The sequence below is a fragment of the Neophocaena asiaeorientalis genome, unplaced genomic scaffold, assembly GCF_003031525.2.
Source record: "Neophocaena asiaeorientalis asiaeorientalis breed wild unplaced genomic scaffold, Neophocaena_asiaeorientalis_V1.1 scaffold225, whole genome shotgun sequence".
Lineage (NCBI taxonomy): Eukaryota > Metazoa > Chordata > Mammalia > Artiodactyla > Phocoenidae > Neophocaena > Neophocaena asiaeorientalis.
In genome coordinates this window covers 7,440,804-7,460,558 of record NW_020172364.1, presented here as the reverse complement: position 1 = coordinate 7,460,558, position 19,755 = coordinate 7,440,804, and positions in this window count along the sequence as shown.

Below are 19,755 nucleotides of genomic sequence, written 5' to 3'. Positions count from 1 at the left end.
TGTCTTCGGTGCCTATTACATTGCAGTGATCAGTACGTGTTGATTTCATGTGTGCGTAAAGAAATAGATGGATATAACAAGAGGCACCTGAGCTGGAGGCTGGGGAGACATGAAATGCAACTCTTGACCGAGATAACCTGCTTTTTGGTGCCAAGAACTTGGTCTCTGTGTGTCTTCCCCTATGAGACCACTAATATTTACTCTCTTGGAAAGTTCAGTGAGAACAAAAACCACGTGTAGTCTGAGAGACAAAAGGTTAAATAGCGGCATGAACCCCAAGGCATCACTGATAGGCTCTGCTTAATAAATGCCACACAGATGCCGTCCCCCTCCACGTTAGGCCTGGCATCATTTCTAACCTGATGAAAACCCAGCTACCTGAAATGTTGCCCATTTAGCTGTTCCAGCCCACCTGGCTTCACACGTACAACAGTTTCAATCTAGTTCTGGGACTTCACCCAAAAGACCATTTGATTTAAATGCAAATACCCCAAACAGGGCATTTGATTTAAATTCAAAGGCATAATAGGCATCTACATGTGCAGAGCTCTGTGTTAGGCACCCAGGGGATAAGACCATTAATCTGATTGGTCCGTGCTCTCAAAGAGTTTGCAATATTACGAAGGACAGGATAGTACCAGGCAAATAATAAATAAATTCTAAGTAGAGAATATTAGTTTCTTCTTGCAGCTTTAAAAAATTACCACAGGGGCTTCCCTGGTGGCGTAGTGGTTGGGAGTCCACCTGCCGATGCAGGGGACACGGGTTCATTCCCCGGTCCGGGAGGATCCCACGTGCCGTGGAGCGGCTAGGCCCGTGAGCCATGGCCACTGAGCCTGCGCGTCCGGAGCTTGTGCTCTGCAACGGGAGAGGCCGCAACAGTGAGAGGCCCGCGTACCGCCAAAAAAAAAAAAAAAAATTACCACATACTTCATGGCTTCAAGTGACACAAATGCCTTATCATATAGTTCTCTAGGTCAGAAATTTGAAAAGGGGCAACTGGGCTGCATTTTTTCTGGATGCTCTAGGGGAGAATCTCCTTCCTTACCTTTTCCAGCTTAGAGAGGCGACCTGCATTTCTTTGCTCCTGGCCCCCTTTCTCCATCTTCAAAGCCAACAGAATGGCAGCTTTTCTTCTCTCTGACCTTCTTCTGCCCTTTTATAAGGACCACTGTGTTTACACTGGGTCCACCTGGATAATCTAGGATAATTTTCCCATTTCAAGATCTTAACTTAATTGCATCTGCAAAGTTCCTTTTGCCATGTGAGGTGACGTGGTTACAGGTTCTGGGCATTAGGACATGGGCATTATTGGGGGCCACGATTCTGTCGAGCACATAAAGGAACAGTTAGAAGCTTTGGGGGTACAAAGAAAACCATGGTAAATTCCAACAAGAGGCTTGTCATAAAGGAGACAACGTTTGAACTGATCTTGAGGGATAGGTAGGATTTTATAGGGTGAGAGGACAGAAGAAACGATGACAAATAATCTGGTGAGAGTGGAATATAAGATCTATTCAAAAAAAAAAAAAAAAAAAAAAAAGATCTATTTGGGAGGGAAACACCTGGAGGAGAGGCTGATGGTATTGTTTAGGCCAAACTGAGGAGCACCGCCAATGCCATGTGAAGCCCTTTGTGTCCTCTATGCAGGAAGACCTCAAACATTTTTTAGAAATGTCCTGTCCTTCTGAAAGATTATTTTCGCAACAGCATGGAGGATGTATAAGAGAGGAAGAATGTACAAGAGAGGGTAAGGCGACCAGTTTGAAGTTGTTGTAATAGCCAAAGCAATAAAAATGACGACCTTGGCAACGGTCTGGAAAGAGGAGAAGATGTAGAGATACTGAAGAAGTAAATTTGTGAGGACTTGGTAATTAATTATATACAGAAGGTTAGGAACATGGAAGAGGTAGAGCTATAAATGCAGTAACTTGAACTGATACCCTTATGTTGATTGTTAATTAGATGAACCATTAGCTAAAATGCATATGGGAAAAGGAGCAGGTTCGGGGAAGGAAGGGGATGGGTTCAGTTTAGGACATGCTGTTGAATCCAAGGTGCCTGTGGGGCTTCCAGGTGGAGATGCCAGCAGAGAGGCGGAGTTTCAGAATTGGACAATAATTGACAGAACAAAACTCCTTGCATCTGGCTGCCTCCCATCTGTCTGGTACTAGGGTCATAGCTAACATAAGTTTTTGAAATGAGTTGCTGAGAATTGTCATCACATGGCAGAAATTCCAGTTCTCAAGATTGAAGGAAGCATGACAAGAAGACACACTGCCACCTCCAGGCTAGTGATTCTCAGACATGAGATTTTCACATGTCACAACGAGGGAGCAATTGTGGGTGCTGTTCTCACAGAATCAGGAACAGAACCCCTGTGTATCCGTGACCAGAGCCAGCCTGTGTGGGGCTCAGGTTATGAGCAGAGGCAGAGAAGAGCGGGTGAGAAGACAGAGCTCCCTAGGAGTGGGCTTACTCTCCTCCATTTTGTACGTGTTCCAGCTCAACCCTCCTTCTACTTTCCTGCTTCTATGACTTATGACCTCCCCTTCCACCTAGATTGCCTTTTCTTCTTCCCATCAAGGCTCAGCTCAAAGGCCACTTCCTCTGGAAAGCCTTCCATGGTTCACCTCCAAGGACATAATACTCTTTCCTTACCCTTGGTTGTATATTTTTTGTGATTTCCTGCCTGTAGTATCTATTACAATCATCTGTGTTATAAGTATTATAATTAGTATCATAATGATCCGTGTATTTAAGGCTCTCTTTCTCACCTACCTCAGAATTTCTTGAGAGTGCAGATTTTGCCTCATCTATTGCTGTGAGCATGCCAGCACCTTACGTAATGCCCTATACACTGTCGGTGCTCCGTAAATGCAGGATGAATGGATAAAAATAGTTGTTTGGGCATTTATGTTATTCCCTCCTCTCTCTCCCACCCTTTGATAAACAGACTTTGAGTGACATCCTTGTGGGAAGGGGTCAGTTCTTACTAAACTCCGAAAGCCTCTCTTATGGATACCTTTCAAATGACTGGAAATCCATCAAACATTGTTGAACTCACTTGGGTTGATGACTTATGACTTTAGCAAAGAGACATAGAATAATGAGGCCTGGGATATACTTATGTTGAGTCAATATGCCATGAGACATATTTAGGGCAGGAACTCTGTCTGATTCTTATCAGTAGCCCCATACTTTGTGTTTGTCATATTCTAGGTACCCAATATTTGTTGAGTATTTGACTACCTATAAAATAGAAAAAGGTTGGGGAGTAAGAAGAGATAATTTCTAGGAAAATTCTGTCTCTCCTAACTGTACAGCTGTACATGTCAATCCTTATACCTCTGATGCCCTTGGAAGTTCTGAAATGAAATATAAATTTACGTCTCCATCATTATTGCAGTGACATGTTCTTTGATATACGTTAGTGGCCTAATTCTTCTTCAAGCCTCTTGAAAATTCTGCCAATAACATCTTTTGTTTTTGTTAAGGACTAATTTAAAATGCATTTTCTCACTTGATCCTACAAGCACCTATGGGGAAAAGTATTATTATCTTATTTTACAAGTGAGGAAACTCAAAGCTCAGTGGGGTAAAGTGACTAGCCCAGGGTCACACAGCTTGGCTGTGGCTGAGGCTCCAGGTATCTTGATCCCAAGTTCTATGCTTTCCCCCTAGATCTCACTGCATCTTAGCCACCAGTAAGGTAAAGCTCTATACTGTATGAAAAACAGTATATGCAAGACAAATTCTCCAGTCTGCAGTTGCTACCTCGCCCATGCTGGCATAAGCCAGTGGGTTCACTGGGCCAGTGAATTCTTCTCTCTCTCAATGCAAAGTCAGTCCAGCTGTGTCAATACTCTGGCCTGTGAGGCCCAGGGACTCTGGTCACAGAGGTAGAGAACTTTATAGTGAAAAATAGAAGAGTACCTAGATATCACCTACTTTTACCTGAGGCACGAAGAGGAAGTGACTTCCGAGTTCTCCTGAGTCCAGATCTTGTCTCATGAAGACACATGCGGCAATCAAAACTGGATTCTCTGCTTTAGGAAAAAAGTGAGCCTGGCCTGCATTTGCCCTGACCTGGTGGGGAAAGTCTGAATTAATGAGGCAACAAAGACTAAGAGCCCCTTCTCTCTGGGAGTAAAGGAGTGTGCAACCCTAAGTCCTTCAGAGCAAATCCCACAGCAAAGATGCTCTCAGGAGGCTGGGGGAATTGAAGCCTCATCCCTTGAGGAGTGTGACAACCTGAGAGTCTCTGCTCCAAGCCAAAAACTGCCTCTGCCTATGCAGGTGGGCTAGAACAGGCCAGGCCCATAGGTAAACCTGAGTGGTGGCCCAGAAGTCTTACCTCAAGACCCCCAGATCTAGATGGCCTCTAGGGGACACAAGGTATGGGACTTGATTTTTCCCTGAACTCGATAAAAAACTCAAGCTCAGGTCCTCCATTTTCTCCTCTGTAGAGTGTGGCAGGACAGCCAGGGGAATTAATTGATTTCATCATTGACAGACACTAGCCCATTGGAACATTACTGTTTTATCTTTACTTCTAAAAAAGCAGACCACTTAATCCATAGACAAAGCAAGAGAAAGGTGTTTCCTGGTTTTGGGCATTAGACAGGATTTTCTCGTTAGCGCTTAAAGCACTCTACACACCGTTGGCATTTGTAATTTATTAAATGTCTTCATAGTCATTATATCACTTCACCCTGCTAGTAACTCTGTGAGGGAGACAAGCCAAGTCCTCATTCATTCGCCCGGTAGTTACTAGGTAATGAAAAGGCTTTGCTCTGTGCCAGCAGCTGTGCTAGATGTTGGTATCACGTGTGCAAAAGGTGGCAGAAGGGGAAACTGAGGCTCAGGAAGATGACGGGATTTTTCCTAGGAGTACAGAGGTACTCTGCAGGGGAACTGGAGCCCAGAGCCAGTTCTGCCATGTGGCCTTTTCCTTGTCTACACACACCTCCCTGCCCATTTCTGCACACAGAATTTCGAAAGGATGATCATCTCTCCCTCTTCCTTTCTTCTCCTAATTTACATATTGCTAAATGATGAAATTATACAGTACATAATTCCACAGTAACTCTGCTGCTTAAAAAAAATTGGGAATGGAGTAATTAGGCAGAAAGTATTCTCAATTAGGCAGTGGATTCTGCTTCTAAAGCAGTAAATGGGGAAGAGATATTTTTTAACTGTCTCTTGCACACATTGCGACAGAATGATTGCTGCCTTGGAGAGCAGCAGCGGGGGATCTGAAATGGAACCCTCTGGTCCGGCCTCAGGCAGTATTTTGTATCTGAGTTTCCTGCCTAGTTGGACTCTCAGATTTCAAAGGTAACCTCACACTTTAGAATCTTTGGAACAAAGTGGCAGTCAAGACCACCACTTAATTCTGGGTGTCTTCTCTAGATTTCTTTGTTTATTTTGAGGTTGGAAATGTGAAAAGTCCAGAGGTCTTGCCAGAGCCCTTTGTGCTGGGAAGCAGCAGAAAATGATGGAAAGTGTCTGGGTTTTCCGGAGCTGGTCTTGAATTCCTGAGCTGCCACCTCCAAGTTGGGTGGCCTTGCAGAATGCTACCTCTCTGAACTTTAGCTCTCTGGGCTAACGAACACTGGGTAATTCCAGCCCTGAAATAATACTGAGGATGCTGGGAGGTAATAGTAGTAAGTGTGAGGACATGATTTTAGTTCCCAAACAGTCCTTTCCTGGTCTTAGGCACACCTGAACATCTATAATCCCCTGTAATGTTCTCTCAAACTATTTCTGAGCAGCCTGAGGGGGTGACTCACACATGCTCTCATGCACAGCATCATTTGGAATATGTCATTTTGCCCCTTCTAGTTCCTTCTGTTGACTTTAGCGATGAACTGAGGCAGAATCTCCATGCTGCCACCCCAAATTCAAGTTCATGTAACTGTCAAAGGTGCAGACACCACTCATAGTGGTGCCCTCAAAGCATTAGAGCTACCCTGTGCTGCCTCCTTCTATGTTTTATAGGCTGAGGTTCCATGGGCCCCTACTGGAGCTGCCTGGCGTTTCTAATCCCTACAGACTTTAATGAAACCTTGCTTCAGATTTATTACGAGCATCCGTTCTCCTGAATTCTGGCATGAGTTGAGGCAAATGGGTACAATATTCTGAGAATGGCCCCTCTCCTTTCCGAAGGTTCACGTTCTATGGACCTTTGTCCTTGTCCCTCTCCCATCCCTTAGAAGCCTTCCTTCCCAGCAGGTTTCTTGGTCACCACTGCAAATAGTCACCCACTGACCTATCCCACAGACCTTCCAGTCCTCGGCCGACAGGTCTGCACCCTAGGCTAGGATGAACTCAGCCTAGCTGCAGGTCAACGTTTCCATATCACAGATGTCCACATATATACATATACATAAATATACTCTCTCTCTCTCTCTATATATATATATATATATCCACAGATAATAAATTGTTACACCATGCTATACTGGCAACTGGAGGATACAACTTAGCTGAATACAAGTAACTATGGGGTAGATTTTTAGGCTGTCAGGCTAGAGTTGCTTTCTCTCAGATCTTGAAAAGTGCAAGAAGCATAGGCTGTTCCAGGGACACGGAATGGGCATCAGCTGTACTGCACTCTTTCAAGTATGAGTGCCACCCATGTGAAATCCATTTCCATAATTCAAATACTCAAGCTAAAGGCTGCTGGGGTACCCTGAACCTCAGCTGGACTGGGACCTCTCAGAGGTGGGTCCTCTCATTTGCAGAAGCACTCAGATGTCCCTCGCCAGACCAATGGCCATCAGCCCAGCAATGCCTGGCAAGGTCTGCAGCATCTTGCTTGGAGGTTTTTCCCTTCAAAGGTGACGCAGAAACTCCACAAATGAAGAGAACCGAAGACAATAGATCACTTCCCATGTCCATTTCACAGAGGAAGACAGTATTTCAAGGAAGCGGATGTTTTAAGTCTACACAGATTTCCACTTAGCCTCTGACCTCTTCTACTGCTGCTGTAAATCTGATGACTGCCCAGCTGTCAGCCTCCCAGACGGCATTCCTCTGCCATGCCCCTCTAGGAGAAGAAAAAGTGCACCAGAGGAGAGAGAGACTGTCTCAGGCAAGGTCTCTGTGAACAAAGCAAATGGTTGTAGCATGACGTTAATGAGAAGCTGAAGCGGGTGAGGAAGAAAGGGCGTGTGCGTGTGCAGGCACATGTGAGGATGTGTGTGCCCCTTGAAACCCTGTCCTTCTAATGATCGTTTCCTCTTGGTACCTCAACTGGGGTTGGAATTGTTGCTTAGGAATCAGTTCTGAGGTTGCAGTTATGGCAATAATTTTGTTATAAAACACTGTATGATTTCAGAATTGGATTTCAATCTTAACCCTAGTCACCAACAGACTAAGTGACCTTGAACAATTCATTTAACCCCTCGAGTCTCATATTTTTTGCATAGCTGAGAAAAATGGATTTATCCCACAGCATACGTGGAGCACCCACTCTGTACCAGGCTGTCTGCTAGTTGTGGTGTTTTGCGGGGGGAGGGGAAGAAAGGAAATAAGCAACACTTTCTAGCAAGTTCTAACGGGACCGCTTGATTGTTAACACTCTCCTCTCTCGGCTTGCGTGACACCATTTGCTTTCTCTGTGATCAGAACCTGTCTGGCCCCCGCTCCCGATCTCATCTTTCCCTGCACAAGCATCTTTCATGTACACATCTGTAGACTCTCTTTCCTCCCTTACGCTGCCTTGCATATTCTCACTCTCCTGAACTATGAAGTACGTGTGCTATTTAGATCGCCCAACACTTTTCTATATACACGCTCCCAAAGAACCATTTCTTTCACCTTCTTAGCATTAGCCCAGTTATAATTTTATCTTCATCTTTATTCTTTAATTAATGGCCATCTCACTCATTTGATTGAAACTTTTCATGTAGACAAGACTCCCATCTTCTCTTCTTCACGTTCCCTGATACCAAGCGGGCACTGAATATCTGTTAAATGAATGAAGTAATAAACCTTTTGTTTCTACCCTGCTCTTCCACAGATTCTCCTTCGGGTTTATTTAAGCCCAACTGCCTCAATTTACAGATGAGAAAACTGAATTCCCGGGAGAAAGAAGCTTGCTTAGCATCACCCTGCGCCTTAAAGGCTGAGACAGAACCTACACACCAGGTTTTCTGACTCCAGGGAGAGAAGATAGAATACCTATCATTGCTGTTCTTCCTTTCCTTTCGGAGTGTAATTGAAATGCCTCAGGGCTTACCAGTCTGTGACTACCAAAAAACAAAGAGGTAGGGGGAGACTTATTTTTTACTGCAAGTATGATAATACAAACTCCTAGTTGCCAGAAAGCAGCTTCCGTTAAGGTAACTCCCATCTGTGGTTGGGAGTCCCCAAAAAGGAGAGTCACAGGGACCCACAAGCAGAGTGTCAGCAACAACCACCATTCATCCGCCCTACTCTTTGCCTCTCCGCCCACTTGCCCACAACCGATTCCTACAGAATGAATTCTAGAAACCTCCCGGCTTCCACCCACCATTGCAAGAACATCAATTTTGGTGTCAAGCCTTCTGTCTCCAATGTTTTTAGTCTGCAGGATGCAAGACCGTCACTTGTTTCCTGCAGAAGGAAGGAAAGCAACTCCTCCCTCCCCCATGCCTTATGTACTGTTCTCTGTGCTCCGTCTCGCAAAGGCTTGTGTCAGTTCTCCAGATCCTATCAGTCTCACACTCTTCTCTCGACAGGAACCACAAATCAGCCTGAGGACCAGTGAGGGACAGCAGGTACCACTGATACCCTGGATCGTCTTCCCCAGCACAAGCACCCAACCAAGTCTCTCAAGGGACCTCGATGAGGACTGAGACTGGGGAACGTGACGTGGTGTCTGTCTACACAGCCTTACTCTGAGCTCGGCAGTCAGTGATGCAACTTTTCATCAGTACCTGGGCTGAGACCGCACAGAAACTCAGACGTTTAGACAGCAAAGCTGATGACCTTGCTTCTCCTTTGTAACAAAGCACTTTTTGCTGAAATCAAAGCATCGCAGGTAAAATTACCAATTATCTGTCAGGGACTTCCTTTATATTGTAGTGTGTCTCTCACTGAGTGCAGCCCACTGTGCTGCTCACAGAAGACCCCTAATACCTGTGCTTTCTGTTTATAGCACATACAGGGTAACTCAATTATTTTGAGGCCGTGGATTTTGTCAAAACAAACACGTAGCTGAAAGTCATATGCCAAGTTCAAAGGAGAGTGAAATGGAACGAAGTGCTACTTGGTCTCTCCCAGCGAGATCCTAGAGGGTGATGGAGTTTCTCTGCTCTCTCCTCCACCCCTTCATTTATTCATTCATTAGGATTTGGGCTGGGACCTGGGGCTACCAACATAATAAGACCCAGGCCTTGGCCTCAAGGTGCATTTAATGTCCAACTCTACCGGACACATGAAAACAGGAACAGTCTAGCATCCGGCTTGCTAAAAAACAAATGCTGGCCGTGGGGGTGTCTGGGGGAGAAATGGCTAGAATCCAGATATCAGAGGAGCGCAAGTTAATTCCAGAAAGATCTGAAATAAAGAGGAAAATGCCAAAACAGGAAATTGGATATAATATGGACAAACAAAGTCCTGGAAACTGAGTGGGAAAGCAGGTGGCCAAGTACGTCCAGACATTAGATAAGATCACTAAGCCATGTGTATTTGGGTGGCAACAGAACCAAGCCAGGAGGGAAGAGAGAGCACATACGGGATCATAGCCTCTCCAGTCTAGGCAGGCTCCTGGGTAACTTGGGCTGACACAGCCAGAAAAGCAGAGGGGCAGCTCAGACCCTCTGCTGGGCCTCAAAGACCTTGCAGGGCCCTTTGCGGACTGAGATTTGATGTGTGATCCCAATTGAACAATGTTCCTGTTTTGGGGGGCAACTCTCAATCACTTGATCAAGGTCATATCGAAGAAGATTTAGGGCTAAAAATAGGGCCCCCGGACTCCACAAATTCTCCTGGTTGTCTGAGGACTCACAATTCTGCAGAAGACAAGGCCCAGAGAGCTCCCCTCCAAACTACGGATGTGGTAGGGAAGTGGAAACCAAGCCGACATTTGGTGTGTTGTAGCATTCCCAGCTCTGGTTTAACACAAGTGATGTGTTTCGCTCACAAACTGGCACTGAGAGCTCATTTACATTTAAATAAGAGGCTTGTTAATGCCAGCAGGAGGACGCTGTCAATGCCAAGCCTGGCTCAGGAGTCCTGCCAAGGAGTTTCTAAGAGCATTGCTCTAGGAAACTCCCCCAGAAGGGAAGAAAGCATGCCTTCTCATTAAGACAACTCCACCACAGTGACATTTGCCTCAGAGCGGCAAGCCTTTGGCTGGTCTGGAAGCAAGTTGTCAAGTCTCAGAAAGTTATTTGTCTCCAAGACTGTCTTTTAGTTCAGTTCGGCTCCATACACACTCCAAGACCACCTGGCACATGTAGGGTGGCCTGGTCAGGAGGGTGGCGGGTTCATTCCTGACCGCTGGCCCCTCCAGTCACGTCAGGAGTTACCAAGGAGCACATGCAGATCATCTTGCTACATAAAGAGAAGACCTACCCCATTATTGGACAACTCTTATTATTGGAAGTTCCTTCCTGGCATTGACAGGAAATATGTTTGTCTCTTGTAAGGATGGTTCACTCAAATACCTACAGATGCCAAGCATGGAACATAGAGGATGAGACGGGCTGTTTATGAAACCCTCCAAAGTGGTTGGGAGTGTAGCTGTCTAGTCTAAAGGGGAATGCGCTACTCAGTGAGAACCGATTTTGGTTTTGTAAACATGGATCTTGTTCTCTGTAGCTTAAAAACTAATGTGGGGACTTCCCTGGTGGTGCACTCGTTAAGAATCCACCTGCCAAAGCAGGGGACACGGGTTCAATCCCTGGTCCGGGAAGATCCCACATGCCACGGAAAAACTAAGCCTGTGTGCCACAACTACTGAAGCCTACGTGCCTTAGAGCCCGCGCGCTGCAACTACTGAGCCCACTCGCTGCTACTACTGAAGCCCACGCGCCTAGAGACGTGCTCCACAGCAAGAGAAGCGACCACAATGAGAAGCTCACGCACCTCAATGAAGAATAGCCCCTGCTCACCACAGCTAGAGAAAGCCTGCGCGCAGCAATGAAGACCCAACGCAGCCAAAAAAAAAAAAAAACCACTAATGGGGATGTCAGGTAATTAGACAAGAATCACAACACAATTAATGAGTGCTATGATGGGGAAGTAAAAAGTGCCATGGAGTACATAGGAGCAATAGGGGTACCTAACTCATAATTTAAAGGTCATGAAGGGATTGACGTTTAAGTTCAATCTGAAGGATAAACAGAAGTTACCCAGGCAAAGAGATTTAGGAGAGAGGGAGGGGCAAGTACCAAGGTCCTGAGGCCATAGTGAGAGCAAACTACATTAGAGGACCTAGAGAAATTTTGTATGTTGAGAGCTTAAAATTCAAGGGAGGGAAAGGATGAAGAGGTAACTAGGGACTAGACTGTGAAGGGCTTTCCAAGCCACTGAAATGTTTAGGCTTTAACCTAAGCGCAAAGAGTTTAAGCAGAGGAGTAACAGGATCAGGGGTGATGCTGGCTGAGTCTTCTAAAGGTTAAATACCCCCAGTTCTGGTAAAGGAGGCAGCACAGTGAATGGAGAAGAGCTCAGGACTTGGAGTCAGGAAGCTGTGGGTCTGGGTCTAGCTCCATCACTCTGTAAACATGGACAAGCCTCATATATCTCTCCTGTAAAATGGGAAGAACATGTACCATTGCTGGTAAAATAATGGTGACAGGGTACTGTCGCACTCTGTTGGTGGTAACGATAAAAGCATAAATTATTATGAAAATCTTGTCGGGGCTGTTTGACAACATGTATCAGAAGCCTGAAAACGTGCATTTTCTTGGACCTAATAATTCCATTTCTAATATTTAGCCTAAAGAAAAAATTAAGTATTGTTTGCAAATATTTTACTACAGTGGTATTCTATGCAGTGTTTGTAAGAGCCAAAAAAAAAAAAAAAAAAAGAGTGTAATTTAAGTGTCTGCTGACTGGACATTCTTCAAGTCCTTTCTCCTGCTGAGGTCATTTTGGCCGTTAATATTTAAGCAAGTTTGGCTCAGGGACTCATCTCAAGTGCAGGGAAAACCCTGGGACCCCGATCCCAATATCTCTGGTGGTTCTTGTTCTCCAAGTTGACTCTGCCTCCAAAATCTGTTTAATTCTCCATCCCTGCTCTGTTTTTGCATCTGCCCCTACTGTCGCTTTTCTGTCAAGTACCACTCTGCATAAGACAATCCACCCCAAACATCTTTCACTCTCCCATGTACCTTGGCGAGGAGTACACAGCAAGGAGTGTGGTCAAGTTTTACTAAGGGTTTGGACAGTGAAAGTTTTCATGTTCAGCAGACAACTACCTTTCTCAGCACCCTCCTCCCCCCATTCTAAGCCTCTTTCCATCTACTCTCTTGTTTGCTTTCCAGGATCCTGCATTCTTGGCCTCTTCTTCGGCTACCCACGCCTAGGCTCTCTTCCCTTATACTTTTCAGATTCATCTGGCTCTCTACTCCTCAATTCCTACGCCGTACTAACCAGAGATTCCTGAATGGACTCTACTCAGTATCTTACCCATTAACAGCACAGAAGAGCCTTAACTTAAGATTTCTTTCCCTTTCTTGCTTCCTTAATGGTGTCTGTGAATGAAAAGACACACCAGAAAGATTTATGTCCCCATTCAAATGCATTATTCCAAACTCTTCCCCTTTTAGAAGTCAAAAGACGCACAAAAAATTGGTTTTGGTTTTCATCTTCTCACCACCCTCGGAAATAATCTCCATGGCCCCAAATCAAGGATGAAATCAGTCATGTTACAGCTGTGCGATGGAGCACAATGGAAGGGGTAAGATAATATTGTAGAACAGATATCAACATGGGAAAATGTTCAGGCTCTTTGGTTAAGCGAATAATGAAGCTATAAAACAATATATGTATGGCAACTCCATTTAAAAAATGTGTATCACTTGTTTGCATGTAGGAAAAAAGACTGGAAAATGGCATTACTGCTTATCTCTAGAATTTTGGTTTTTAATGGGAGTAATTTTGCTGCTAGAGGGCATATGGCAATGTCTCGTGACCTGTTTGTTGGTCCAGTGCGGGGAGGAGGCAGTGTACTACTGGCATCTAATGGGTAGAAGATGCAGGGATGCTGCTAAACAGTGCACAGGACAGCCCTCCAGCTCTGAATGTCAGTAGTGCTGAGGTTGAGAGAAACCCTCCTCTAGATGATGGGCTTATGGAATACTAAAACTTTCTTTTTTGCTTGTTTTTATTTCCTACTTTTTCGACAACGAGCGTGTGGTTCATGTATAGTTTCTGTTTGTTTGTTTTTGTAAAACACGTTAAGAGAATACTTCTGGAAAAGACCTGGAGCAAATCCCTATATCTTTGCTATGGAGATAACTCATACGAAGGTACTTAGCACAGTTCCTCAGGTTTCCTCATCACCACGGTGACTTTCTCTAAATTCACGCCTATAAACTGGGGCCAAGGGGCAGGGGACCCTCTACCCCAGAAGAAGCAGATGACCCTCTCCCCAGCTGTGCTTCCAGTCAGTCTCCCTACATGGCTTGAGCCTTTGGGCACTGTCATCACATTGCTGACCCAGTGAACTTGCTATTCACAAGTTTGTCACATATGTGATCTCCGAAGGCATCTCAACAGAACTAGAGGTGGAGCAGGGTTCTGGCAGAGGAGACACGGTGCCTTGCACACCCAGAGTTCCAGGCCACCAGATCCGCCACTCACGGAGCCACGTCTTGGGGATGCCATTACCTGGGAGAACCTTTGCCAAGGAATGGTTCTTGTGGTAATCAAAGTGTGTTTGCTTAGAAGTTTAATCATTTGAAGAAGTGGTTTATTGCCCCCCACAGACTCCTCTGCTGTGAACGTTAGTCCTAATTAGTAGCTGAAATAGTGATGATTTAGCAGAGCCTCTGTATTTGCTGGCTGTGGTTTCTGGGCCACCAATCACAGTTGAAAAGGAAAAGGCAATCATCTCTGCCTTGTAATGAATCCTTCATCCTAACTCCCAGGGAGCTAAAAGGCCCTGTGGGAGGGAGATCAGCTCGGTGCTTTGTGACCACCTAGAGGGGTGGGATAGGGAGGGTGGGAGGGAGGGAGACGCAAGAGGGAAGAGATATGGGAACATATGTATATGTATAGCTGATTCACTTTGTTGTAAAGCAGAAACTAACACACCATTGTAAAGCAATTATACTCCAATAGACGTTAAAAAAAAAAAAAAAAGGCCCTGTGGGGACTGACTTTTCCTTTGACCCTAAACTTGGTAGAAACTCAAAGGCTGTAGAAATGACTGGCCCCCTGAGAAAAGTGAATCCGACAGCTGGAAGGGGCTTGGGGCTTTGGTTGATTTTCAGAGCGGTGCTGTGCCTTCCTATGAATGCATCCAGCTTCTTGCAAAGAAAGGAGCAAACCTCAGAGAGGGGAGATGTATGTAGTATGGGAGAGTCAATCCCCTCTGCCACCAGACTGGTTGGGGGAGAGGAGAAGTTGAGTGGAAGCTAGGAGGGCCAGCAGCCTGGAAAAGTTGGGTGAGGCAGGGGCTGGCATCTCCTGATGTTTTGGAAGGAGCGAAGGAATGGAGAAAATATTGGAACTGAAAAACTTGGGTTAGATGATTTCAGCTATCCATAATCTGCCATGATGAGGGAGAAGGGACTCTTCTGATCTTCCAAAGGCACATTCGATGGGTGTCCTTCCTCTCTGTTTCCACTCTTTGAACACAGTTCTAGAGCTTCGGTTCTGCTCACTTCTCCATTTTCTCTCTGACAGAAGTCATTACCAACCTGTCTCTACTGATCTAGTCCACATGGAAAAGGCTCGGGATCTCTTAACTCTCTGTAAACACCACTCTGCAAAAGAACTTCCCAGAAGGCAGAACTAAGAGGAAGAGTCTACAGGGAGATAGTCTACAGGGAGATGGAAGGAACTGCTGGCAGTCCAAAGGTGCGAAGGCTTGGTTTGGAAGGAACAGAGCTCCCGAACCAAGAAAAAGGGTGTTTGCATCCCGCCTGATGGGGGGGGGGGGGGGGGGGAAATGTCTTGGTGTCCCAGGGACACCGCAGATCTCAGGATGGGCAAGGAAAGTGTTGAATCCTCACTAGATGACCTGGGCAAGGTCCTTTCCAATTCGGATTGTGACATTTTTTGTCGCTTTTGTGAATAACACAGGACAACAAAAACGAAAATGACAAAATCCAAGAACAAAAAGCCATTGCTAAACTTAAGGGAACCCTTGGGAGGTTGTTTTTCTTTTTTTCCCTCTTCCTTTTTTTTTTCCCTTTCTCAAGTGGTTATGATGAGCAGCAAATTATCCTGTCCAGACAGCAACGTAGAACAGCCTGGAACGTTTCCATTCTACTGAGTCCAAAAAAAAAAAAAAAAATTGTGCCAGAGGAAGTAATATTAGTCAGTACTTAGTCACACTTGAAAACAATGGGATAGTTTAGGTTGGCCTGACATCACACATTTGCATTTGGCTATGGCCACGATGAAGTCCTTTTAGTGGGCAGATTTTGTCCCGGGTTTGAAGGGATTCCTCCCTGCCCCTGGATTACAGTAAAGCATACAAAATGGTTCTTCACAGCCCCTGAGAGAAAAAGGTTTGCATACAAACTCAGAAAGACTTAGGAATGAAAAAAAAAAAAAAAATGAAGTGGGAAATCTCTCGGCGACAAGAAAGGGCAAGTGTGTACTGGTCCGGTCTTCCTCTCCTCCTGGAGAAGTGTAATTGTTTCCCTCCTGCTCTGCAGCCACACCTCTGTGTCCATTTCCTTTAGGGACCACTCTAGCAAGAGAGCATATCTTAACCCTTACCACCCTGTACAGAAGCGCCCATTTACTCATTCATTCATCCAGCCTCCTCTTCATACGCATGTATTCCAGGCCTGTTACGCCTGGCTCAATGCATACAGGGACGAATAAAACACCATTTTCAACCTTCAAGGTTTTAGTCCAGATGGAAATTTAACTAGAAGAAAAGAAAGAAAATTTTACTTTAGTACAATAAGTATCTTACTATATGTCTGTTAGAAGTTGTATGGGCTCACACACATAAGAGTGACAAATATCATAGTGGAGGTCAAAGAAAGAAAAATTCTTGGAGGTGGTGACATGGAGTCTGGGTCTTGAAGTGTCAGCAGTGTCAAACGTAAACAAAGCCAGACATTAAAGTGGAGAAAACATTTTATTCTGTAACTACTGACGGTAGGGCAAAGAGCTTTTCCATTTGTGCAGTGGTGACTGAGCATTTTTTTTTTTTTTTGCGGTACGTGGGCCTCTCACTGTAGTAGCCTCTCCCGTTGCGGAGCATAGGCTCCGGACGCGCAGGCTCAGTGGCCATGGCTCACGGGCCCAGCCGCTCCGCGGCATGTGGGATCTTCCCGGACTGGGGCACGAACCCGTGTCCTCTGCATTGGCAGGCGGACTCCCAACCACTGCGCCACCAGGAAAGCCGTGTTTCTTCCTTTTTACCTATTTATCTGGCTCATTCCCTTCATAAGAGAGTTGGGAGGGAGGAAGCTCTCAGACCTGGATTTAGGAATCTTACTTGTGATACTTCATGCAGAATTCGCTACCACTGTTAGTTTTACAACATCATAGGGAAGTAATGAATATTTTATTTACTTCCTGACTGTAATAGCCGAGTTAGAAAGAGGTAAAACGCTTTGCTTTGGACATGAATCTGGGGTGAAACTGAAAGAGGATCAATTTAATTCAATGGGATAAGAATTTATTTAGGGTCTGTAATGTGCCAGGCTGTGCTAGATACTTTGAGGGCAACTAAATTAACAAGATCATTTCCTTCCCAGAAAAATCACGGAAATCGTTTGGGTATGCAGACATGTACATAACTGAGGAATGGTGGTATGCCAGTTTGCCCTGGAATGGTAATCCAGAAGAGGGAAGTAGTCAGTTTCAGTAAAGAAAGCAGTGAAGGCTTCATGGAAGAAAAGTCTTTATAGAAGATGCCAGGGGCAGAGAAGTGTGGGGAGGGAGAGGGGAAGTGTTCTATAATTGCATGGCCCACGCTGAGAGCTTTGCTCCCCGTTTTCCATTCATCTGCATCTACATTTACTAAAGAAGTTACTTGTAGGATTTTATATGAAAAGTGCCTTCTTCTGAGGCAGCCTTAAGGTCATTAAGGATGTATTGAGCACTTGATTCTGCACTGGAGTGGAAAAAAGAGTTATCAGAAAGCATTTCTTTTGGAATTCCCTGGTGATCCAGTGGTTAGGACTCCATGCTTTCACTGATGAGGGCCTGGGTTTGATTCCTGGTGGGGGAACTAGCATCCCACAAGATGTGCAGCACAGCCAAAAAAAAAAGCATTTCTTCCTTTTCTTTCTCTCTATCATATTATGAAATATATGACAGGTATATAACACATATTATAATGTATAATAATAAAATGAAGGCCTATGAACCTACAATCCAACTAAAGAAATCTAATATTAATAACAGCACTGAAGATCCCTTATGCCATGTTTTTCACCAATCACATCTCCCTCCTTTTATCCTAACTCCACAACATAATGAGTTTTCTTGTTTTAAAATTTCCTATAAACAATATATCTATTTGTTTATGAGTGTTTTCCTCTAACATTGTTTCTGAGAATTGACCACATTGATTTATTCAATTATAGATAATTAGTTTTCAGTGTTATGCATCATTCTATTGCAGAAATATACTGTTATTTACTTACCAATTCTCCTTGGAAGGACATTTGTCTTATCTTCAGCTTTCTGCCATTACAAACAGTACAGCTCCGTATGTCTTTGTACATGCCTTTGGGTTACGTGGGCTAGAGCAGCATTGTTGGTCATGGGATTTCCACATCTTATTTTCCAAAGTGATTTTAACAATTTATACTCCCACCAATATTGTATATAAATATCCATTGCTCCATGTCATCTCCAGTATTTGACATCATCAGCCTTTTAAATTTTTGCTGATCTGGTGGTATATGATACCACCAGATAACTTATATCTTATAACAGATGATAATATATTGGTTTTCATTTGCATTTCCCTAATGACTAACTAACGTAAGTGTTTTTCATATGTCAGTTGGCCATTTGTATTTCCTTTTCCATAAAATGACTGTTCTTGTCCCCATTTTTCTATTGAATTCTTTTTTCTTAAGAATTCTTTGTATATTCTGGATAGTAATCCTTTGCTATTTTTATGTCGGGCAAATAGCTTTTCCTAGCTTGAAGCTATTATGAGTCTTTTGATTAACTACATCTCTTAATTTTAATGGGGTTTAAATTATTTTATTTACAGCTTTAATGTTTTTTATTTTGTTTAATAATTCTTTGTAACATAAAGATTCTTTTTAGCGGGTCTTAAAGTTTTGTATACATGAGGTAGGCTTTGGATGTTACTTTTTTCCACATGGAAAACCAATTATCTCAGCATCTACCCTTGCCACAGTGATCTGAAATGTCATTCATGTCAAAGATTAAGTTACCATAAATGGATGGTTTTGTTTTAGGATTCTCAGCTGTGGTCCATTTAGATTATACATGTCTTTTTCTTTTACAAATAATACATTGCCTTAATTACTATAGCTTAGAAAGTTTTATCTGGTAAAGAAAATTACCTTTTCTCGTTCTTTAAAAATTTTGGGGGTATTTGGCGTTTGGTTTTCTGAGTAAATTTTAGACTCAGCTTGCTAAAGTCCATAAAGTTTCTGCTGGGACTTGGATTAGCATTCCATTAAATCTATGAATCAACTTAGGGAGAATTTACATTTTTATGATATTATTTTCCTATCTTTGAAGATGGTATATCTTTCCACTTATTTAGATCTACTTTAATGTCTTTCAATAAAGTTTTATGATTTTCTTCATTTAGGTATTTTATATTTTAAAAAGGCTATTCTAGGGTACTTTACATTTTTGGTCACTATTATATATGGTTTATTCAAAAATACATTATCAAATATACATAATCAAACTCTTTGTGGCTTTGCACAGAAATAAAATGCAGTTTTGGTATATTAATGTTATATCTAGCAAACTGTTATGTGTATAGCATACTGATTTGACAACCAAATACATCAAGAGATGATTACCACGATAAGTTTAGTAACCACCTGTCACCATACAAAATTATTACTGTTATACTATGTTCTTTATGTTGTACATTACATCCCTGTGACTTATTTTATAATTGGAAGTTTGTACCTTTTAATCCCCTTCATCTAGTTCACCCAACATCCACTCTCCTCCCCTCTTGCAATCACCAGTATGCTCTATCTATAAATCTGTTTAATGTTAATTATTTATATATTATTTTGGGTTTCTATATACAGTTTTCTGTAGTTATACCGTCTATGAATAATGGCACTTTGGTTTCTTACATTCTATTCTTTATATCTTTTATTCATGTTTTGATTATAACTGTACTGGTTAGAATCTTCAGTACAAAGTTGAATAGAAGTGTTGATAGTGGGTATCCTCTTTTATCATTTAAAATAACTACTTCTAGTGTTTCACCATTTGTGGTGATTTCTGCATAGATAGACTTTACTCGAGGAAGTTTCTTTCTACTCTTAGTTTGCTAAGGGGTTGTTCTTTATTATGAATGTTTCATTGTATTACATTCTTTTCCTGCGTCTATTGAGATATTAGGATCATAACACTACTATTTTGTTCTGTGAAAGTGGT